Here is a 21,597-nt window from a genome sequence, read left to right as displayed (position 1 = left end):
CAGCTAATCTGCTGTAGTCTCACACTATAAAATCAACAATAGAAAATCATCATTTGTATATCTATAGCGTATTTCCAAAAGGTAAGAAGACCCCCTGCTTTTTCCACGCAAAACTATTTAAAGAAATATCTTTAAACTAAAAGACTGTAAACATCGGTTTTTATGGTCTAGGTGTAAGGGGTAACATCCAGACTTATCATGACGTCCTGAGCGTTTCCTCCAGTATCAGCATTTTACACGACCTCAAAGCTAAAACATCATTCGTGGCGGTAAGAAACCAGGGATTTAATCTTCAAAACTCTATTTGATAACGTTTTTTCTAAACCCTGACTCCTTGTTCAAATATTTCTTCTATTATAGAACTTTGGTTTTAAAAGAGAAAAGTGGTTATATGTCTCTGAAACGAAGAATGAGAAGTGAGCAGTGAAATCTTCAAAAAAAGGTAACGCGTGAATATGCAAATATTACTTCGCGTTTATGCAAATTAGGAATTCTGCTTTGGAGTATTATATAGCGACATGATGGAATAGCTACAGATACAATTTTGTTTTTGTAGATTTCACATACCGAAACAAAGAGTCTTTTGAGGTGCCTCATTCTTCGTGGTTATTGTGAAGACTGAATGGCATATAAGAAGCCACTCCAGGTAAAAAATGCTTCCTATCTCATTAGGTGATAAAATAAAAAGTAATAGAACAAAGGATAACTGGTTGTAACAAAAAAAAAGAATATGGAAACAAAGTAGTCAATGAAAGTTAGGATCATGATACTAATATGTATTAACAAGCAATTGGAAAAAAAGAAAAAAGAACAATCATGAGTAAACAAATAATATCCAATTGTTTTTTTACTATGACCTTTCAGGCTTGATGAATATCAACTGTTTTTTAACCTGACATTGCAGAAATTACAGCTATCTAAGTGATTTTGAGTTCATCCTATATATAATGGTGAGTTACTTTTTTAATTTATACTGAACGGAAAAAGTATCTACCGGAATCAGATACAAAATAGGTAGTTTATATTAATAATATTTTACAAATTAATAAATGTAGAACGATTTTACAATAGATATTAGGGAATATGTAAACTCGTAAGCAGACCATCCTTAGGAGATACACCAGTTACAAGAAATAGAAATATGGTCTTATACCTCTAACAACTTTACTTCTTTCTATTACTTTTCTCTCTCTCTTTTTTAAGAACGATGTAAAAATCCAAAGATATGACTATTTGCATTTGAACATGATAGAAAGCCTGATTATGATGGAAAGCCTTAAATGTTACTATCTGCATCTACACGTTATTTACTAACTAAACATGTGTTTAACTGCCTTTATCAGATGTATTGAAAAATTCTAGATATATGTATAATCGCTTTCTGATGCCAAGCTTAACTATAGGGATTGTGTTCTTAGACTCCTGTCAGGACCGCTCTTTTGGCTATCTTCAGTGGAAAAATCATTGCTCAGACTTTTGTACCTGGCTAAAAAAAGAATACCTGAAATTAAAGAAAAAGTTCTTTTTTAGATAAAATATAAGAGAATAATGCACTATAACACAATGTACGATATGTTGAGAAAAGCTAAAGATGTTTTGTTCTTTTTAGAAAATTTGGCTGCAAAACATATTGTCCTGAGGAAGACACTACGACGTGTCGAAACGCGTTGACAGACTACAGCCACGCTAATAACATATAGAACTCCCTCGAGCCTTTTTTTTTAAAACAAATGTTTCATTTTTATCATTAACAAAAATCTTTTTATTGTATCAATTTATCTTGTATACATGATGTATGTGTTTAATCTATTTTTATCAATATAATTAAAAAAAAACTTTTTACAACAGTATATTTTTCTGCATAATTTTTGTCTTTAAATAGCCAGTGTCTGTCTTGTAATTTGGCCTGGGTTGATACCTTCGTATTGAACTAATTTCCCTGACCCAGGAACTTTATCCTTACCAGGGGGTCCTTGATATATCACATAATATAAGCTGGTGCTAGCACCACTTACGAAAGATATAGGTTATCCTATATCTAAGGTCACTGCACTTGTAACCTATAAGTCACCCCTACAACATGCCTTTTCAATCCTGAATGTCAAAAATTATTCTTCAATTCTTTAACAGATGCCAGTTGTTTTTTACCACTTTCTTTAACATATTTGAATTAGGACACCAAGTGGATACGAAAACAAGCCTTTCAGTTTCCTTCTTTTCTCTTGATATTGCTGACATTGTTGATATTGTATATATTTTGTGAATATTGTGTAAACACATACATGTTTATGAGGTCTTGTTAATGTAAGATGAATTGGTGAAATAATAACCAATAATCCTTGTTTGAACATTTTTATAATAAAACAAAAGATTTAATCAGACATTTGGGTGTTAATTCACCATGGTGCATAAATCCCATGGTTTGACAATTCAAGAAGAATAATTTTTGACAGTACTGGCACTCTGTTGTTCATTGGTATTTCGTGGCTCAGCTTTACTGTTGGGGGCCCAGACCCAGTGGTGATTTTTTGTTTTCAATCCTGAAGGCAAGGTGCTTGGCTCTAAGTTTGAGGGTGCCCCTGCATGAGCAGGACACCCCTACAGCCTTTGGAGTCCATTCTCCAGGGTCGTTAGTGAGACTGCCATATAACATATAGAGGGGTACTGCATCATTACACAATGACCATCTCGAAACTGGCTGTAATGAACCCTGTTGTGTTTGGTACTTAATATGTTTGAATCATACCCTCACACCGTAAATAGTGTGAGAGGTTTGATTCCAAACACTGTAAAGGCCATCCGTTAGGCCCTCAGTGCTCCCGGTACTAGTCTTCTAGACATGGACAGCAAAACATGGCTGCTGCCAACGAGAGACACACATTTGCATTCCTGCTGCTGAGCAAAGTTCGAGCATGGGAAGGCAGAACAATAGGCATCCTGTCACAGGTAGGTGTGACCACCTCTCAGATAGGGTTGGTGTGTTGGAGCAGGGTGGGAGCACGTACCAGCACCACACAGTCTGCGTACAGGGCAAATTTGGTGCTCTCCATGCATAGCCCAGCTCGAACCAGTTCAGGGAGCTGTTGGCTCCCGCTCTAGCACAAAACAGAACAAAGGACAAGGAGTATCCTCCCCCTTGTCCAGCCTCTCCTTTGGGAGGGACCCATGTGTCTTCCCAACCCTTTCCTTGGGTACTTAAGGGCTTACCTGAGGGTGGGTCCCTAGATTCATTGTGGGACACAATACAATTCAGACACCACTTAAATTTCAACCGCCAGGGCACTCTGGACTCCGCTGGACTTCGCTCTGGGCATCAAGGCTGTAACCAGGAAGACTTCTGCTGCTCCGGATCTCTTCACCCTGCTCATCTGCTGTAACGCCCATGCCTGTGCTCCATACAGCAACCCATCCAGGGTCTTTGGACATCCAAGACACCTGAAGGAATCTCTCTTGAAGTGAAGTAGTTACTTCCCTGCGTCTGCAGGCACCACAACCAAGCTGAGCAGCCTGATTATCCTGGGCACTTACAGACTCCGAAAGGCTTAGCAACACAGGTGGTGGTTCTTCACATCCCTCTAAGCCTGCCCTGTCCTCTCACCAAGTTTAAGGACAGTGTCCCTAGTCGGATCCGCATGAGCTGAACCCCTGTGCATTGTATCTACTTGCAGTTGCAAAGCCTAGTTAGCATCCTTCCACCAAGATCTTTGGACTCCAAGTATCCTCAACCTCAAGCATCTCCAGTGACCAGAATCTTCAACCACAAGACATTGCTTGCACCGTGGGCCTACTTCTTTGGTAGCATCTCAAGGTCCCCTTGCAACTCCAGTGCCTCTGGCTTGTGGGTCCTGTCGAGGGTCACATTTGAATTCTTTTGGGCTCCCCTGATTGCTCCTGGCCTGTCCTGACTTCCCTGCTTGTGGTGAGTCTCCTGGACCTTGCTGGTCCCGACATTGCACGTTCTACTTCTTCGTTGGTTGCAGTTGCCAAGGCTTGTTGGTGCTCCCACCGAACACCGACCCCTCAACTCTCGACATCCTATGTGGGACAGCTTGTGTACCACTCCAGGCCTTCCACAGCATTGCCTGTTCCACACAGCTGCAGTTTCAAGGTCACCTCCAGCTCTACTGCAACACCCGACATCAGTGGGCATTTGTCTTCCATGCTTCTGGCCACTCCTGAGTGGCATAGGCTCTGTCCCATGAAGAAAGTTACCCATTTAGGGTCACTAATAACCACCTCTCAGCCTTCCATACCAAAGAAAAGTCCGTCAGATAGTAGAGAATACAAACCAATAAATGATTATTCATATACACTCAGAGCAAGCCCCATCTGCCCAGTTGCTAGGAGGGCTGCAGAGGGAACTGAAAGCAACAAGCATAAAGATACATTATGTACTTTTCAAAACCATGCGAAAACATGCCCACAGTGGAATTTTCCAAGCAGATGCAGCTAAAAAGCAGAAAACAGAAAAAAAGGTTTCAGCGCCCATATCTTTGCACAAAGTAACAAAATGCAAGGTTGTTCCATCCAGAGCCTGCCACCAGACAAGGGGGAGAGGGCCTCTAACTAAAGGGAAAAGTTTGCACTAATATGAGCAGTGTACTCATTATGGGAACAAGGCTAACGTGACAGAAACAAAACTTATAGAGGAGCACTTTTTGGAATTGGAATAGATCAGTTTTGAACAGCCTAAAATGGGGCCCACATTGAAAATGGCACAGCAAATGCTAACTTTGGGGCCGATTAGGATCGCGGTTTTTCCGTTTTTTCCGCATCCTCCAGGCCGGCAGAAGTGTCGGCCGGCCCGGAGGATGCGAAAAAACCGCTGCGGAGCCTTCAAAGATCCCCCGCCAGATTAGGATGGCTGGGGGGTCAGGAAGACTGTCCGCTGCTTTTCTGCCGCGGTCGCCTTCCCACCGCGGCGGAAAAGCACTAACATGGCTGGCAGTGTCTATCAGACACCGCCAGCCATATTACGATAGCTGGGGTCATATGCCTTTCCACTGCGGCATTTACGCTGTGGAAAGGCATACGGTGTTGTCTTCGGGGGCCCGTTGCGGGCCATCACGGGTGAAGGGGGGTGGGAGGTTGCACATTGCGGGTAACTATGGTACCCCCCTCCTTTGCGTGCACAATGCGGCATGCACCACGCGGTGCCTGCAGCTTCGTGCATCCAAAGGTAAACAAGCATTTTTAACATTGCTGTGTGTGCTGCTTCATTCAGCACCCACCGCAATGTTAAGAATAGAGAATGTGACCCCCAGGATGGCGGTCACATCCTAATTGCACTGGAGGGAACGCCGCAGGCCCTGCGGACGTTCCCTCCACCTCGGGGGTCGCAGACGGACGCAGGTCCGTCCGCGATCCTAATCGGCCCCTTAATTGGAAACAGCATATGATAAAGAATTTCTATTCTAACAGACCCTCCTTTTTGCATGAGCTAAAAACATTTTCTAACAGCAACAAGAGAGGGGATAAAACCACAAACAGTAACAAGAATTCTTATTAATAAATAATTATGAGAGCTCCATATTGTAAATATCAGGAAGTAAAACGTAAGTAGGGAGGAACTCTCGGAAATCGCTTCATTTTTTTTTTTTTTTTTTTATTTTATTTAAATTTTCACAGCGACAATGCACAAAAACATTACAATAGAAGAAGCATAGATAATCATTCAAAAAAAATAAAAAAAGGCCAAGAGTGCAGCATACATGATATTCTTCGATTACATTTACGATAATCTTACAGAGGTAGTATACAAGAAAAGATGGGATACACAAGGAAAAATGAAAAATAAGAAGCTTCCTTTTGTTCAATTTCTACTCAACTCATGCATTTTATTCAAAATATTAATCCTCATAGTAATCACGGAAGAATCCCCAGATTTTCACACCCATTTGTCTCTTCCTCGACCCCTTTACAGAAAAAAGCCCCCATTCCATACATTTTTGCTCGCCACATTTGAAAAGCAGGTGGATTTTCCTGTAACCATTCAGTTGCAATACACAGACGTGCTACCGTCATAGGAAAAAAATCCAATACCTATGTTGATATAATACATCTAGCGAACTGCTTGTGGGTATTTTGCCCAATAGCAGCATAGCAGGGGTAATCACTAAAGACGTCTTCATAACCATCGTCATAAACTTTTCAATGTCTGCAATAAAACTCTGCAATTTAACACACCCCAAAAAAAAATGTAAGCTATCAGCATCATCCTCCCTACAAGGAAAACATTTACCATCATACCCCCCCCATTTTGCCATTCGTACCGGGGTGTAGTATAAATCAAATACGTTTTTAAAAAATTGTGCTTTTAAATTTGCAGACATTAAAGACTCTTTCACCATATTAAAGATATATCCAAATTCGATATCGGCCTCCCCTAAAACAGTCACCCACTTCAGTCTAACCTTATCAAGATCATCTGGCTTACCCAAAAGAAGTATTAGATATAAAGTTCCAATTCTAGCCTGCCTTCTTACCCCTTCCACCACCATATTTGTTTGTATAACGGCATTATGGCGGGTTAAAAGTCATGAATTTGTAAAAATTTTAAAAAATAAGTGCTGGGAAAGGAAAACTGGGTCTTCAACTCATCAAAAGATTTACAAATCCCGTTGTCCATATACATATCACCCAAGTACCTAACCCCTTTCCTCTGCCAACCTAAAGCTATACCGTCTGAAAATATACCTGGTAGCACCTTGTATCCATTAAAAGGGATATAATATGTTATCTTCCCCATTCCAATTAATTTTGAAGTCCATTTCCATACTTTAAATACACTAATCAAAACTTTAAAACAAGTGCGTTTAAAGTAACTCCCGTCCACTTCTATAACTAGGCACTGCTTAGCAATTGATCCTAATAAAATTTCGAAAAATGTAGGAGCAGTAGCAGTATTAGGGGCAGTCTCCCCGGTGATCATAACCCTTATTTTTAGCAAAAAACATGTGACATAATACAGAAAAAAATCAGGCAGCGCCACCACCCCCTATCAAGAGGCAGAGTCATAAGTTTCATAGCCCGTCTAGGTCTCCCTGGACTCCATATAAATTTACCACAAATCGATTGTAAGTGCTGTATACTCTTATTAGGTATTTCCAATAGTATTGACCGGAATATGTAGAGAGCTTTCGGTAAAACATTCATTTTTACAATATTACATCTGCCAATAATTGAAAAATACAATCCTTCCCACCTATCCAATGAAGTTTTTATTCTAATGATCAACACATTCCAATTAACATCCACAAGCTCATTCATACTTGCTCTAATTTGTATCCCTAAATACGTGACTTCTTTTACCACCCTATCATCCTGTCATACTAAGGTGTCTGAGCATAAAATTTGCGTCTTAGATTCATTAAGCTTATAGCCCGTTACCCTGCCATATTCCTTAGCCAGCCTTTCTAATTCTATAATGGCAAGTGCAGAATTCTCTGTAACCACCGCAATGTCATCGGCGTATGCAAAAACAGAAAAACAATAATCAAAAGATCAAAATGTTGAAATAAGTGTGCTCTGTATTAATTGTTCAATAAAGGGATTAATATATAAAGCAAACAGAAGAGGGGAACAGGGGCACCCCTGCCGAGTTCCCCGTGTTATACTCAAAGAGTCAGAAAGCATTCCCATGGCAGATATCTTAGCCTTAGGGGTTACATATAGCGACTGTAAAGCAACAATAAGTTTCTGACCAAACCCCATTTTATCGATAAGTTGCCACATGTAGATCCACTGAACACGGTCAAACGTTTTCTCTGCGTCCAATAAGATAAGCGCTAACTCTCTTTTTTCCGCCCTCGCAAGATCGAATAAAGTTATTACTTTGTTTACATGATCCACCGTTCCTCTTTAGGGTTTTAACCCATGCTGGCATTGAGACACTAAGGGCGTTATCACTCTAGACAATCGGTTGGCCAAAATCTGAGAATATATTTTATTATCACTATTCAATAATGATATTGGACGGTAAGATCCAACCAAATCTGGAGGTTTGCCCTTTTTAACAAAATACCACAATCGTAGCATCCGACCACGATTGAGCAGGGTAACCTTCCTGTGCCAGCCGCATTACCTTAAGCAGCTCCTGCTTAATAATATAAAAAAACTGCCTATACACCTCTCCAGGAATTCTATCATGCCCTGCCGCCTTTCCTAGAGCCAAACTTTTCAGAGCGTTTTCCAATTCCACCATAGTTATCGGTGTATCCAATTCTTCTGATTCAACGGGGTCTAGTTGTTTCAAGCCCTCATTAGGTATTCCCATCGCATCTCCTTCCCCCTCTGCAGGGCTCTTATCAGTGTACAATTCAGAATAAAACTGCTTAAAAATCTGAAGAATCTGGAAAGGGTCAGAGTGTGATACCCCATTCACATCTCCCAATGCCTGGATGTTCCTAGCTGACTCTTTCATCCGCAATCGTACCGCCAGCCGTTTCCCAATACTTTCACCAAATTCATGGCTTTGCATCTTAGAAATTAAATATTTTCTAGCATTCTCTGTACTCCAGAAACCCAGAATATTTGCTCGCCCCTTTGCCACCTTATTCTCAAACTCCAGTATATTATCCGTGCCTGTTGCTATCCCCCTAGTTAAAGAAGTTTCTGCCTCATTTAGCTGCTCATGAAGCATTGCTAATTCTTTTTTAGATTTCCTTTGTTGGCATGAACTAAAACTGATGCATTCACCCCGAAAACAGGCTTTAAAAGTGTCCCACACTGTACTGACAGATACTGTCATGTATTCCTATAGGTTCTGAATCGATCCCCCTATTCCTGACCCTATTCTAGTTAAACAAACCAACAAGTTAACTAGCAGTCAGCCCATGAGGCAGAAAACCCCCATGATGCAGATACCGTTATCTGACGCAGTCACACTACGGCACAGGAACGTGTTATCTGATTAGGTCATAACGCTTGCGATCTAATTAGACAAGCGATATTCCTCCAGCCCCTGATAAGGCATACGGAGTTCTCATAACAAATCAAACCTATGACAACCTGGGCAAAACCCTGCGGCCATTGTTTTGATTTCACAGAGAACTTCAGTAAAAGAATGCGCTAACGAGCAAGTCGTATGACATCCTTATTGACGTATCTATGTCCATCCTTACGTCAATCTCGGCACCTTAAAGGTATAAATATTACCGATCTTGCCCTATGCAAACACACGCGTGGTGACGAGACGGAGCAGCCATACTTGCCGAAGCCCAGAGCAGACCCCGCTGGCAGCAGCCCCGCCTTCCTGACGCGCTGAGAGACGCGCTGCTTTCTCCTGCCGAGAATCCAGCACCGGCGTTTCTGGGCAGCCCTCGCAGGCAGCCTGGAATATCGAGACCAGAGAGAGAGATACCATTCCTCATTCATCCTAACTTCCAGGTACAGAACTGAATAACCCCTCACAGAGAATTCTTTAGTTATTCACTTGGCAAAAACAAACTTAACTTAAACTGTAACTTTCTATTCCCGCCCACGTATTAGACTTAGGTCAGGTACACGGGGTAGGCGTATTTAGAAACACCAGTTGAGTACGTTTAGTCAAATGTATATATGTGTATGTAATATATTTTATTCATTTTAAAAATCATATGGCTTAGAAACCATATCAATGTTTTTACAGTATTATTTTATACTATTGCTTTTAATGTATGCACTTTACTTAGCTATAAGTATTGCAATAATATCGATCCATTTCTCTTGTATGAGAAAAGAGACTGATCAATAAATAACACCTTTTTATTGAACACGCCCGTCTCTTCCTTTTCTCTACATTCTGATGAGACTAAGAATGCACGTACTGACTGAGTAAAATAAATTGCCTTTTGTTCACACGACTCACGAGATTTACTCTTGATTAGGGGAGAGCAAAGTTGTCATGTTCTATGGTTGTCAGAAACTAAATCCCTTCTTGTCTAATCAGGGAAGTTAAGTCCTCCTTGAACATTCGAGAAAGTTTCTAGTGAACTCTGAGCTACGTTGGCAAACCCAAAACTTTAAGTCTAGTATCGACAGTAGGAGACCTAGTTAACGTCTGGCCTAGGCCTTTACTGCTGTAGGTATTATTCCAATGCGCAGAGCCTATTGGGATGATAGGAACTACACTACATGGCGCCCAACGCGTTTGGAAAGGGCGATAAAACTAACGTAAGACATTTAGAGTAACTCAGTCGTGCTTTCTCACTCAGACCCCTTTTCCCAAATACTCCAAAGACGTCTGGAGTGGGTGAAAGGTTATATCCGCCAGACCTCGCAGGAGGGAACTCCTATGTATGGTTCTTGGTATAGTCAACGTTGAAGGATAAACAGTTCCAAAATATTGTGCATCTAATCTTTGTTTCCATAAGAAACCTGATCTGCAAACAAAAGAAATAACCTTCAGGACAGTAAAATGTCAGACAATGAAGAAGAAAGAGAGGCAGTTAGATTAGCATCTGAACTCGCAGCGGCTGATGCTGCAGCACTAGATGCGGACGGGGATATAATACTCATCCCGGTCATCAAAAGGAGATCTATAACCCTAAAACTTATAGAAAATGGACTGACACCTAGAGGTGGCACAGTCATATTCGTAATTGAGGCACACGAATATCGGCAGACAGAGGTATACTATTCATGGATACATTTTCCAGCAGCAAATGCTGTAACAAAGTACTTCCACTATTACAAAATAGAGGAACCTCCTAATGAGTACACTCCTTTCGAGGAGGTGGAAGTACCACTCAAATTCCAAGAGCATTTGCTCTTATTTGATGGCGCCCTAAAACATAACAATCACATCACCAGGCTCGGTCCTTTAGGTAGACCAGGAGCAACGTGGCCGGTCCTAGCCGGATACACACCACATCCAGACATCAATGGGATGTCTGTAGCAGAGCTGTTAACACAGCTAAAACAATTAATAAAAATTCATAGACAATTAGTTCAGTATGTGATGCGGACTTCAACAATTCAGCCAGCGATTAAACTTCCACAGCTGACCCCTCACCAGGGGAACACAAATAAAATTACACCACAGAACATCCAATCCTGCCTAGGTAAAGTACCGGCTAAACGGGAACAAATACCATTCTGGTTGGCACAGAAAATTACCCAAATTGAGGCGGTGTTTCCTGACACCACCCCGCTAGAAAAGCACAGGATTCTGACTATCTGTCTCCCAATGGGAATCGCACCACACATTGAGGACTGTGACACTTGGGGTACAGTCTTTGCTTCCATCTACACAAAAACGCACGGTGTTCCATCCATTTCGGTAATACCAAATGTGCTAAAACAAATTCAAGATGAATATGGTCCTGAACCCGCTTTAACTCTTGGTATCAAATTACTGAAAGACTTCAAGCAGGTCTCGGCTATATTATTAGCCAACATAAAAGGTGAAGCAGCAAACGTGGCGATCCGCCAGAGGTTAAAAGAGACAGATATAGCAGACCAACCAGCTGAAATTGCCAGAATCATAGAAAAATCCTATGAGGAACTAGGCAGAGATAGTTTAGGTAGAATACCAGTAAAACCACAACTGACCGAAAGTCCAGAAAAAATATTTTTTAATAATAATTCACCAAAAAAGAACTGGGATGGAAACAAACAATCCAATCCTAAAGAAAAGAAATTCCAGTCCCGAGGAAGGTCTCCTAGGCGAAGAGAAAAATCTCCAAACCAAAGACACAGGTCACCCCAGAGTGACCCCTCTGGGAAAAGATATAACCTTAGAAATAGGGATAATATAAAAAAGCCTGATAGATATCAAGACATTGATACACGTCCCTCTCAATCTTTTCAGACTTCCTCGCTGAAATCGGAAAGAAGAGGACGATCAGAACAAAGAGAAGAGCACACCAAGTCCAAAGACAAGGAACCTGCTCAGCTAAAAAAGAAATTACAATTTCCAAAAAAGAAGGTAGCCAGTATCAAGGTAGTTAACAATGCCGAGAATACTGAGGACACAACTGAAAAACGGAGAATGGGCTCAGACAATGCTAGACAGTGCAGCAGAAGTGAGCATAGCTCGCAAAGTCCTTATGAATCATCTGGAGACAGTGGACACGAATGAATATCTTCAAGTGGAAACTGCGGACACCAGAGTTAGCAAACCTCACAAAATATACGAAATAACATTGCGTATAGAGGGGGATAAGACTAGGAAAATAAGGGGACTATTTTGGGATAATCTCTCCAAGGGCTATGACATCCTTCTAGCTGAAAAAGACTGGCCACCAGAGTTTGTCAGGGAGTGCCCTCATGGCGAAGAAGTAATTATGCCTGCCTTCTCAAATCAAATTCCAATTCATAAAAAATACACACTTGCTAGAAAGTGGGCAGTGGCTCTAGCTCCTGCTTTATATAAAAATCACGTGGGATGGGATGAGGATTCTCCTCCTCACAAAATCCAGTTAAAATCACAACCTACTGCACAAAGGCAGTACCCAATTAATCAAGAAGCTAAAAAACAGGTAAATGAAATACTAGATCAGCTAGAATACCAGGGGGTGATTGAAACTTGCACCTCACAAATGAACAACCCTTTGTTTCCGGTCTCCAAACCAGACAATTCATATCGTCTAGTTTTGGATTACCGACACCTTAACACATGTTGCAAAACTTTTGCAGTGCAAAACTCACACAGTGCTGCACTAATGAATAACATAGTGCGCAAAAAATACAAAACAACATTAGACATCTCTAATGGATTCTTTTGTCAAAACATAGCACCAGAGAGCAGATATTTAACTGCATTCTCAATAAATGGCATTCAAAAACAATTCTGTCGGTTAGCCCAGGGGTACAAGAACAGCCCGGGAGCATTCTCAGCGAGAGTAACAGAATTACTACAACTATATGATGATGAAGCATTATCTTATGTCGATGACATTTACTTAACAGATGACGACTTGGAGACTCACTTGAAAAGAGTGAACACCATAATACTTGGGTTCGCAGCAGAGGGTTACAAATTCAACTTTAAAAAATCCAGAATTGCCCATCTGAAAGTCCTGTTCTTAGGATATGAATTATCAAGTGAAGGCAAAAGCCTGGCCGACAATTTCCTAGAGAAATGTGCCGTAATCCAAGCACCTAGAACACTAAAAAACCTACAGTCGATTCTAGGCTTCCTAAATTTCGGAAGAACATACATTACAAATTACGCAGAAAGGGTCAAACCCCTTTATGATCTGATAAAACCAGATTTTAAAAGAACCAATTGGACTCAAATACACACAGAAATTTTGAGATCCCTACAAACAGACATGCGAATTAAAACAAAATTAGAAACACGTGATAACACACGCAATCTTGTGATTCGAGTCATCCCAGGGAGATGCGGATTCACATACCTCTAATGAGGGAGAAAAGGTACCAATTGCATTCAAATCACACTTGTACACTAAGGCTGAAATGAAATTTAGCCCAACGGAAAAAATTCTTACGGCAACACAGACAGCTATAGCAAAAGAACGAGCCCTGGCACAAGGTAAACGAATAATAATCGTGACACCAATACCAGCCCTAGAGGCGGTAACAAAGGCAAGCATTCCAAATGCTAAAGCACTCCATCCGAGATGGATACAATGGGCTAATTCTCTTGCTGCAACAGACGTGGCGTACGAATTTGATCCTTACTTAAAAACACAAGAATTTCTCCAATATGAATTTGAATGTCCTCCGCCGACCGAAATTCTGCCTCTAGACCAGTACGGCTGTATAATATATACAGACGGATCAGCACAACCCGCAGTGGGGGGTAAGCAAGCTTACAGTGCTGCGTGCGCGATCGTTAAAGGTCGCTGGCACGAAGGAAAATTTAAACCAGCAATCACTAAAACACAATCTTTAGGAGATTGTACAGCTCAGCGAGCTGAACTACTGGCGTTCAAGATGGCGCTTGAAAATACCGATCGAGAATTCCCCACACTCATAGTGTGCGATTCGTATTATTGCGTTCAGTCTTACAATGAATACTTGCAGATCTGGCTTCAGAATGGTTTCAAGGATGCGAAAGGTGGCACAATCAAGCATAAAATGCTCTGGGAACAAGTAGTTCTTTTACAAAAAGAACTACCAAAGACTCACGTGATACTCACTGAGTCATCAGCATGATGGCGTTCACGTTGCAGGGAATTCATTGGCTGAAACAGCCGCAGCGGCAGCCACTAAATCTGCTCCCGTAGTTCGAAAAAAGCGTACATTAAAATACATTGACGGTGAAACAGTGCTGGCGGTGAAAACGTCATCAAAAGGCGACTGCTCAGCGTTACCGATCAACTATCCACTCAATTATACATACATAATCGATGCAAACTCCGTCCCTTTTGCTCGAATCCCTGGAGTGGGGGATAGAGTGATTCCAAACATGGACAGGAGAAACTTGTTAATCGCAGACGCACACATGGGCGAGGGTCTCAGACACCTCAAACTAAAAAATTCTCTGGAAGAATTACAATCACGGTACTGGTGGCCAGGCATGAGCCTGCGTCATACCAAGTTTGTAAAAAACTGCCCAAACTGCAACAGAGATCGCAGTGGGGAGAGAAACAGTTTAATACCTCGTCGTTCTACTCCAGAAAAAATCAGGAGTAAAAAGGAAGGGTTGCGATTAACTTATACAGGCTAGTTCCACTTATAATGTAGATCACCAGCACTCGGCTGACGTCCGGACTGTTATACAAAGATTTGCGAGTCTAAATGGCATATACGCTAAGAGCATGCTACGTTTGACCATTGTTTTCACTCTAGCCCAACAGCCTGAGGGGAAACATGACCAAATGAGCATAGCCCAGCGGGAATCTTCTCACTTCCTTCCTGAGGGTATGGGATGGTGTAAAGAAAAAACCAAGGCATAAAGCAATCTATAGCGGAAAGGATATTAGGTTCGGGAGCTGGGTGGGTCAAACATCTAATAAGTGTCCAACGTAGTCTCAATAACTTGCCAAGAAATTCTCTGAAGGGATTCAGTGCGTACAAATTATTATTTGGAACTAGGATGATGATCTCTGACATTGATAGTCAGACTTCAGTGGTGAAAGAAAAAAGCTTTGATATCAAAGACCGTTTGGCTATTTTGCAGGACTTAAACAAAACAAGAAAAGACCTGAGCAACATAAAGTTGAAACAACAGCCAACAACCACTGAAGAACCACCACCTGTCCCAGCAAGACCTGTCTGGATTCCAAAAGTCGGGGATCTAGTCAGGGAAAAGATCGCGGTAAAGAAGGAATTTGGGCCTTCTTACAGAAAAGCAGTTCCTGTCTTGTCTGTCAACGGGACAAGATCAGTTGTACTACCGCCACTTGCTGGTAAAAAGGAGAACCGAGTTGTATCCATCGACCTGGTAAAACCACAACATGTGGCCGATAACAAACAGTAGGCCAAGTGGACTCCCAATAAGTAGCAGAACACCAAGGTTTGCTACCAGTACAGAGGTCCTAACAAAGAGGCTCATCACATTCGAAACGCCTACAGAAGAACAACAAGGACTATGCAGCAATGCAATAGAACTCAGACCTCTGAAAACCCAAATAAAAACATTTAGCAGAGACACACCAATCTATAATGAAGTACCAAGTGAAAATGCAAGAAACAGAAATCCTGAACCAATTGGAACAATTGACAGAACAGCATCCGGCTACTTCATAAACTTCGATGATTCCTCTGAAAGCTTCAGTGAATCAAAGACACAGCCATCATCAAAAACCTTTAAAGATAAAGCTAAGGAACTTTTGAAACAACTGAAAGAAACATATCTGATTTCCCCATGGATTGAATTTTGGGTGGGTTTTGGTGCATTTATCCTCATACTTTGGCTCATCATGATACTAACATTGGGACGCTTCATTGAGGGAAAATATGCAAAAATGGACACAGCAAGTCAGAAAATCAACTTGATCCTCAAACCACACACATCTTCACACGTCGAGAAAAGAGAACTTTCTTCAGCCAACTTCACAGCCAATCCGATACCTGGTGGGGTAGCCTGGGACAACACTGACTATGAAATTTATGGTCCGGTCGAGATCCTGAAATATCCACACCAAATTAAGATCTCCTTGAGTGACTTTGCAAAACCAAACTCATTTGCTGATGATTGGGACTTCGAAAGCATTAATAATATGATGTCTGACTTAGTAATGTCTGCTAAATTTACCAAACATGATTATTTGCAGGGTTCTACAAATTATGATAGTATGTATTGCTATAACCACTATGGTAACCAGTTTTTACATAGATCTGCACAACCTAGAAATGTTTTAAATTATAATCAATGGGAACATTGTGCAACACCTCCAAAAGGGAGCTCAAGAACCGTTTACGACAAATATTCATATTTTTCAGGTTTTAACACAAGTAATGCTGAAACATTTTATTTTAAATTGTCAAACAAAACAGGGACCAAGACCATGATAACCAACACAAAATTGTTATATTCAGACTCATTCTTTGAAAAAATGAATACTTTTGGATTTGATTTTTGGGACAAAAATGTTGAATTGAAAAGTGTTTGGGGTACAAAAGAATGGCAAGTACAGGGTATAGAAGCTTTGTTTAGAGCCTGCATGATCCCAGAACAAATGATATTTTTAAATGACACTGTTCAACAAACCACCTGTCTTGGCCTAGCCAAAATCAAAGATTTAAATAAACCGTCTATTCCAAAGCCAACAATGTTTAGCAATAACTCTGATACAGATGAAGAGATAGACGTACACCATATATTAAACCAAAACAGAACACATCCTGATTGGAAACAGTGGTTGATCTGGCCCACAGATACTAATAACTGTCAAGACAGATTCCTGAACAAAACACAGGGGTTCAAAATGACCAGGCCAGACCCTAGATATCCTCAAAGACATCACCCAGGGATAATAACAACCTACAGTGTGGGCAAATTATGCCTTCAGTGGCTACAAACTTCCACACTGGCAGAAATTAAGCAACACCTAACTTTACTTACTGATGGTGCTGACTTGCGTGATTTCACTTTGGGACCACGCAAACAGCGTCAAAAGCGTTTCATAGCAGCCTCTGTATATGCAGCATACAATGAGGCCTGGAAGGTTACTCAAATTGAAACAGCAGAGAGAATACGGGAAATTGACCGTATTAATTTGGAAAAATCACTTTCTGTAGTGGACAATGGGTTAATGACTCTGTCCTCCAGAATTTTTTCTTTGGACAGCATTGTGTCTTCAGCAATCGATATATTATCGCAAGACTTACTGTTATTACAACACGGTCAGTCACAATTGCGTTCTATTGTACAGCTTGGCTGGACGTTACAAAATCTGCGTTCAGGCTATGTGCCTTGGCGTCTAATCAACACAACGTCATTATTCCAAATCTTTAACCTTACTGATAGACAAATCAGTATGGCACAAAAGGGTGCTGATTATACAATCTTGAGCATTGAAAAACTCGAAAGATTACCAGTGACAATGTCAGAACGACCTGTCAGTGAATGGATAATACATGGGATAATAAATATTCCAATCTCAACCTTCAGGTTTCAATACTGCCAAAAATATATACAGGCTGGCATGTACGAGAAATTGGGAAAGGGGTACCTTAAAACAACATGGAACCTGCCCTATTCACATGCATGTGTCAGTAATAAAGGACAGAAAGTGTTTCTTAGTGGCAACAATTGTGCGATGTCACTAAGTGGCACACTTCCGTGTAACGGAATTAGTTTGCATGGAGCCTGTGAAGGGAATTCATACAACCTTTCATGTCACCAGCAAGGCGCACCTGCAACAGAAATAGAACCATTCTTTCAAAGACTCTATAATGGGAGTTACATTCTTATTGTAGACCGTAGATGTTGTAGTCTTATGCCCGGGACTCCTTATCTAGTAACTACGACTGCGAAGGTCAAGTGCTGTGGACGCTCATTGTTCCCCAGCTCCTTCCCAGATAGGGAGGCAAGGGCATGGCCCGATTTGAAAATTACTTCTATTCGAATAGATACTTTAAGCAGAATGAAAACAGTGCTTCTTCAGACGCCTACCAGGCTCTCGTCATCAAAAGAAACGTATGATCTACAAGTCGCAAGGACGACTGCAGAGATACATACATTATTATCAACTAATTACCCCGTACATTTCGCGGAAATCCTGAATGAAATCTTAAATATTTCTGATACCAATGGGGTCTCAAAGGTATTTAAGACAGTATTTTCGATGGCATTAACACCATTCAAAGCCATACTGGGTATTTTTCCAGATTTCGTCCATTCGATTTTTGGCGGACTTCCCCTGATCTTGGGACTAATTGCAGGAATCCTATTCTTAGTCCTTATTTTTCGTTATGGCAACCCATGTCACAGACAAAACTCTTGCGACAAGGGAAGAAACAATCCTAGCCATTGGATACCGGGACCGGATATCAAAAATCCTGGGACTCTCCCGGCTTAGAGACCTGAACATGACTTGGTTTCTATCATTTCGACCAATGTGGCAAAGATGTGTTTTACCTGTATTGAGGTGTCTGCTATGCGGAGAAGAATGCGTGTTAGACACCTGTCTGACGCTACAATCGGATGCGCCGATGGATGCAGAAACATTGTTGAGCCCGATCAAGGTTCATGCTTTGTGCTGCCCTCAAAGGCTACCAATCCTGATGACGGCATTCGTGGAAGCTTCACCACTACGATTGATGGGTAGTGAAGTTCAAGATGAAAGCAGCATCGAACAGGTACGACCTTCTGTCAGTAATGCAAATCAGAATGTCAATGGAGACAATCATGCGCAAGAATGCATGATTACACCTATTTCCGAGTTAGTGGAACTTTCCCAGGAAGCTGTTGACAGTTTTTTCGAAAGCCTAAATGATATGATGTTCTCTCCAGAACAGAAATAGAGACTTTTGAGCAAGCTTGCACACGGCGTTCCCTGAATTCGGCCTTCAACTTTAAAAATAAAGTCACATGAACAGATTTTCCCTCCAGTTCACAGACAGCAATTTTTCAGCAGCCCCAAATATTTTTGCATATTTTTCGGGACACTATCTTCTGCTTAAAGTAAGAACTATTCTTAAAGAACTAAGGTTTCTAAATTTTAGATAGCTTATAGACATTAGCTGCCCGCTGGTATGTTCACAAATATTTTATTCTGTGATGGAATGGTCTCGAAACTTTTTTCTGTATTTAAGAAACCATTTCATGTGTAATTCTCATATACCAAATAAGCAATAATGTATACAAATGCGTGATTAGTTTAGCATTATTCCATAGCTGGAATGCATACAGTATATATGCCTGCAAATTTTCCGTATATTTGAAGAATTTCAAAATGCATTTATGTATTTTGGGGTGGTAAGGTATACACACTACTCTATAGTATGTTGTACTATGTTATACTATGCCTAGATTAGTAGATATGTCCATAGTTAGCGTGGAGTGGGTGTCATGTATTCCTATAGGTTCTGAATCGATCCCCCTATTCCTGACCCTATTCTAGTTAAACAAACCAACAAGTTAACTAGCAGTCAGCCCATGAGGCAGAAAACCCCCATGATGCAGATACCGTTATCTGACGCAGTCACACTACGGCACAGGAACGTGTTATCTGATTAGGTCATAACGCTTGCGATCTAATTAGACAAGCGATATTCCTCCAGCCCCTGATAAGGCATACGGAGTTCTCATAACAAATCAAACCTATGACAACCTGGGCAAAACCCTGCGGCCATTGTTTTGATTTCACAGAGAACTTCAGTAAAAGAATGTGCTAACGAGGAAGTCGTATGACATCCTTATTGACGTATCTATGTCCATCCTTACGTCAATCTCGGCACCTTAAAGGTATAAATATTACCGATCTTGCCCTATGCAAACACACGCGTGGTGACGAGACGGAGCAGCCATACTTGCCGAAGCCAAGAGCAGAGCAGACCCCGCTGGCAGCAGCCCCGCCTTCCTGACGCGCTGAGAGACGCGCTGCTTTCTCCTGCCGAGAATCCAGCACCGGCGTTTCTGGGCAGCCCTCGCAGGCAGCCTGGAATATCGAGACCAGAGAGAGAGATACCATTCCTCATTCATCCTAACTTCCAGGTACAGAACTGAATAACCCCTCACAGAGAATTCTTTAGTTATTCACTTGGCAAAAACAAACTTAACTTAAACTGTAACTTTCTATTCCCGCCCACGTATTAGACTTAGGTCAGGAACACGGGGTAGGCGTATTTAGAAACACCAGTTGAGTACGTTTAGTCAAATGTATATATGTGTATGTAATATATTTTATTCATTTTAAAACATCATATGGCTTAGAAACCATATCAATGTTTTTACAGTATTATTTTATACTATTGCTTTTAATGTATGCACTTTACTTAGCTATAAGTATTGCAATAATATCGATCCATTTCTCTTGTATGAGAAAAGAGACTGATCAATAAATAACACCTTTTTATTGAACACGCCCGTCTCTTCCTTTTCTCTACATTCTGATGAGACTAAGAATGCACGTACTGACTGAGTAAAATAAATTGCCTTTTGTTCACACGACTCTCGAGATTTACTCTTGATTAGGGGAGAGCAAAGTTGTCATGTTCTATGGTTGTCAGAAACTAAATCCCTTCTTGTCTAATCAGGGAAGTTAAGTCCTCCTTGAACATTCGAGAAAGTTTCTAGTGAACTCTGAGCTACGCTGGCAAACCCAAAACTTTAAGTCTAGTATCGACAGTAGTAGACCTAGTTAACGTCTGGCCTAGGCCTTTACTGCTGTAGGTATTATTCCAATGCGCAGAGCCTATTGGGATGATAGGAACTACACTACAATACAGTCCCGTTATTGTTCCCAAAAAAAACCTGAATCCAACTATCCATATACTCCTTAAATTCCTTATTCAAAACTAATTTTCGATCGAATGTAAAGTAAGACATTTAGGTCTACTTAAAGACCCAACTAATTCAAGTATAATTGGAGCATGATCCGAAGTGATCCTTGGAAACAACCTAATTGTTGCCCCCTCTAATAAAGAGACAGGTGAGAAAAAATAATCAAGTCTTACTAATTTTTTGTGGCGATAAGAATTGAAGGTAAAACCACTATCATGTTATCTAATATTACCCCGCACATCCACTAGTCCTTGATCCCTAACTAGATTATAAAGTGCCTTAAAGACTCTAGGTTTTTGCCCCCTGTACTTATCAGGGCCGTCCTGCACTGCTTGATTCATCAAATTTATAATAATATCTCCGCACACTACCACCGGTTGCGGCCAGGTAGTCAGTTCAGAATTTATTTCATTTAAATCCCCCGCATCATCCAAGTTAGATCCATATACCGTACAGAGCGTGACCTTTTGTCCCTCAAAATTACACTCTGCTATAGTCCACCGCCCGTTCTTATCCATAACTTTACGATCTATTTTAACGAAATTTCGTCTAGCCAAGATGGCTACCCCTCGTATCATACTGGTTTGGCCTGTTGCAAAAATTAAAAAAAGCCCGAACTCCTTTAATACACCCCTCTTTAACCATGGAATATGAGTTTCCTGAATACATACTAAATCTGGGCAAATATGTCTTAATTCTGCAGCCACCTTTTGTCTTTTTAAGGCATTATTCATTATTCAGTCCAGACACAT

The sequence above is a fragment of the Lissotriton helveticus genome, chromosome 6, assembly GCF_964261635.1.
Source record: "Lissotriton helveticus chromosome 6, aLisHel1.1, whole genome shotgun sequence".
Classification (NCBI taxonomy): Eukaryota; Metazoa; Chordata; class Amphibia; order Caudata; family Salamandridae; genus Lissotriton; species Lissotriton helveticus.
This window is presented reverse-complemented; position numbering follows the sequence as displayed.